Consider the following 4,019-nt stretch of genomic DNA (forward strand, 5'->3'; position numbering starts at 1 on the left):
ATCCTTAGTATGAGGTGCCATATTGAGGATAAAAAAGTGCCAAAATGTACCAAATAGAAAAACAAAGGTGCCAAAAAAGGTGTCATGCCTTTTAATCATTCACATTTAGCAATAAAATAAAGCTACATTTTCCAAACAAAAGTGCAATGATAAAATAAGATGAACCAGTTGAATAGCCTTTATAAATTAGAAAATTTTAGTTGAGAAAAAGAAGTACACGCAAAGGATATCACAAATATATTGAAATGTAATTTTTTTTACAAAAGTGCCATTTTGGCACTTTGTGCCAAATTGAAAAAACAAGTGCAATTTGAAGTAAAATAGGGACAAATGGCACGGTTTGAGACAAGTTGGCATCCCTGCATCTAATAACTTACAAATATAAAAATGTGAAATATCGAGGGCTTGAATTCATTAATACCCTCTATCTGCAATTTGCACAAAAACTAATTTGTGATTTTAGAAACCATCTGGGACTTATTACCTGTCGTTATATAAGGTAGCATTAATATCACTGATGACAGTTAAAGCTTAGGTGGATTTTTATATCAGAATCTCATCTTTGTGAAAAGTGTGCAGATATAGAGTATTATTGAATATTAGCCCTCGATGTTTAAAATATATACCTGCGTTACAGCACGGTGGGAGACGGGGAAGGGGGCTCGGGGGGGCCGCGGCGTAGCGTGACGTGGTGTGCGCGCCGGTCGCGCGGTGTGGCGCGCTGACGCGGGCCGCCGCGAAGCTAAGCAAATTTAATATTTGAAAGAGAAATAACGTCAATTGATTTTATTTCGTTTTTAAAAAGGTAATAATGTCAATTGACTTTATTCCGCACCAGGGTGGGAAATAAAGTCAATTGACCTTATTTCCGTTCATCTTATTACCTGTCACCGGGAAAAAATGTTACAATTTCGGCATATGACTGAAAAAAAACTCTAAAATAAACACAAATTGTGGTTTCCAAGACATGTACGAAGTGATCAGCACAGCTGCATCCTTCAACTTGTCAACTCGCGGGAAATTCCCCGATTTGCAGGGAATTTCAGTTTAAGTGGCAATCTGGGAAGGGGCACTTTTTCGGGGAACTGGATATATTATTTTTATATCTTAAAGTAACCAAATTAGACGGATATGCTAATTTTTAACCATTTGACCCTTTTTAGAGCGATATTTTTTCAATTTGAATCGCAATATTGCCACAACAAGAGTTTTCCCAGATACAGGCTATATACCAGATGAAAGCTAAGGTTTTGGGCTAGATTTGTGGAAACCTAGAACAAAAGCGACTGACCGGTTTTTGAGAAAATGCTGAAATGTATATTTTCAGCAGCCCGATTTTTAGTTTTCAAGCGATAACGTTATGACATATTTATATTTTATAAACGCAAAAGATAGCGTTAGATAGCTTGTTTGAAGACCCTTCTACTGATATCCACATCAATGACATGGATTGAGTAGTGCGGCCTCAGTGGTAGTTTAAAAAATTGCCTTTTTCGAATTTCAGGCAGCAGCCACGCCCACACAGGCATACGAATCAAAATATCCTGGAACAAAACCTTCTAAGTTTTGTTTTTTTTTGTACTTTAATTCCTGAAAGTTTGAAAGAAATTAAATGAAGGTACGTACAGACGCCTCATACATACCAAAGCATCTCGTAGTGGAGACACGAACCAAAACACATTTACCTCTATATCTTTCCAACTAGTAGCCGGAACTTAATATATAAGGTATCATTTGAAAGGTATTGGCCTATAGAATAACACTAAACATGTTGGGTGTACCCACATGCCCCCTTAAACCGGCAAAAGCAAAAAAGCTTTTTTTTCGCAACACTTTAGCCTAATTTTTAAGAATCCGGTTAATTTTATGAAGCTTGAATACATTTTCAGGACACACTCTGCAAGACCTTTCCAACGATATCTCAAACATGTCGATTGGACGTCTGGATAAAAACTTTCAAACATCGTTTAGATATAAGCGAGTCATTTCAGCATTCTACTGTGGCTGCTTGCGTCACTCGTGCGCACTGCCGCTACACATTGAGAAGTTAGCTTACTGCCAATATAGAAGTATTACATATATGTTTAAGGTAATGTATAATAGAAATATTCAATTAAAATACTATGCATAAGTTTTCTTATATCCTCAGAAAATCTCTTTAAAACGTTTTCTGTAATTTCATCTCCCATTTGCTCAATCAGTTTGCGGTGAACGCTGAGCAAGCATAGTCCATTAAAGCGGTCTTCTTGCATTGTTGATAGTAGCCAAGTTTTGACACGCCGAAATGTGCTGAATGACCTCTCAATGGACGCAGTTATGTATGGCAAAGCTAAAAGTATATGAATGCCTTCGTTAATCTGAGGACATCTTCTTCTTAACTTACATAAACACTTGAATAACAACATTTAATGAAGTATGCATAGTTTAAAACCAAAATCGTAGCATTATTTAAACACATAAACAAGTAAAGAAAAACTTTATAGAAAAATATTTAGTGCAATGGTATGTCATTTTTACAAGAATTAAATTGTTTAAAAAGTCAAAGTTGGACATAACATTTTGTACCAAATTTAAAATGACATTGTTTGCCACTTATGTTTATTTATTAATTTTTAAGGTTTTTCAATGAATTAAAATGCAGTTCATTACCTAACAAATCTACTATATATTTGTGGAAGTATGTATGTATGTGCCACGTTGCAGCCTAAACGGACGGACAGAATCGAACAAAATTTTGACAGAGTATTGCCATGACTCCTGGGCCTATAATAGGGTGAAAAAATTTGGTTCCTACAAGGGGGCGTGGCACCCCCCATAGGCGTGAAATTTTTAATCAGCCATAACTTCGGAACCATAAGTCACATGACCTTGAAATGTGGTATACAGACATATAAATGGTATGTGCTTATAACAGGGTATATATAAATGAGTTTGTAGAAGGGGGCGCGCACATCCCATAGGCGTGGAATTTTTTATCAGCTATAACTTCGGAACCATAAGTCCCACGAACTTGAAATTTGAGATGCAGACATATCAATGGAAGTTCTTATAGTAGGGTATATATAAACGAGTTTGTAAAAGGCGGCGTGGCACATCCCATAGGCGTTGAATTTTTTATCAGCTATAACTTCGGAACCATAAGTCCCACGAACTTGAAATTTGAGATGCAGACATATCAATGGAAGTTCTTATAGTAGGGTATATATAAACGAGTTTGTAAAAGGCGGCGTGGCACATCCCATAGGCGTTGAATTTTTTATCAGCTATAACTTCGGAACCATAAGTCCCACGAACTTGAAATTTGAGATGCAGACATATCAATGGAAGTTCTTATAGTAGGGTATATATAAACGAGTTTGTAAAAGGCGGCGTGGCACATCCCATAGGCGTTGAATTTTTTATCAGCTATAACTTCGGAACCATAAGTCCCACGAACTTGAAATTTGAGATGCAGACATATCAATGGAAGTTCTTATAGTAGGGTATATATAAACGAGTTTGTAAAAGGCGGCGTGGCACATCCCATAGGCGTGGAATATTTTGTCAGCTATAACTTCGGAAAAATATGCCACATGAAATTGAAAATTGGTACCCAGACTTATCTATGGTAGGTGCTTATAATAGGCCCATAGGCGTGGAATTTTTTGTCAGCTATAACTTCGGAACCATAAGTCCCAAGAACTTGAAATTTGGTATGCAGGCATGTCTATGGTAGGCGCTTTTAGTATGGCATATATAAATGAGTTTGTACAAGGGGGCGTGGCACATCTCATAGGCGTTGAATTTTTTATCAACTATAACTTCGGAACCATAAGTCACACGAACTTGAAATTTGGTATGCATGCATGTCTATGGTAGGCCCTTATAGTATGGCATATATAAATGAGTTTGTAAAAGGGGGCGTGGCACATCCCATAGCCGTGGAATTTTTTATCATCTATAACTTCGGAACCATAAGTCAGACGAATTAGAAACTGAACTTGTGCAGACATTCTAATGGTAGGTGCTTATAGGAAGGA

This window comes from Rhagoletis zephyria, unplaced genomic scaffold, assembly GCF_001687245.7.
Source record: "Rhagoletis zephyria isolate East Lansing unplaced genomic scaffold, Rhagoletis_zephyria_1.1 Rzeph_scaffold_00241, whole genome shotgun sequence".
Lineage (NCBI taxonomy): Eukaryota > Metazoa > Arthropoda > Insecta > Diptera > Tephritidae > Rhagoletis > Rhagoletis zephyria.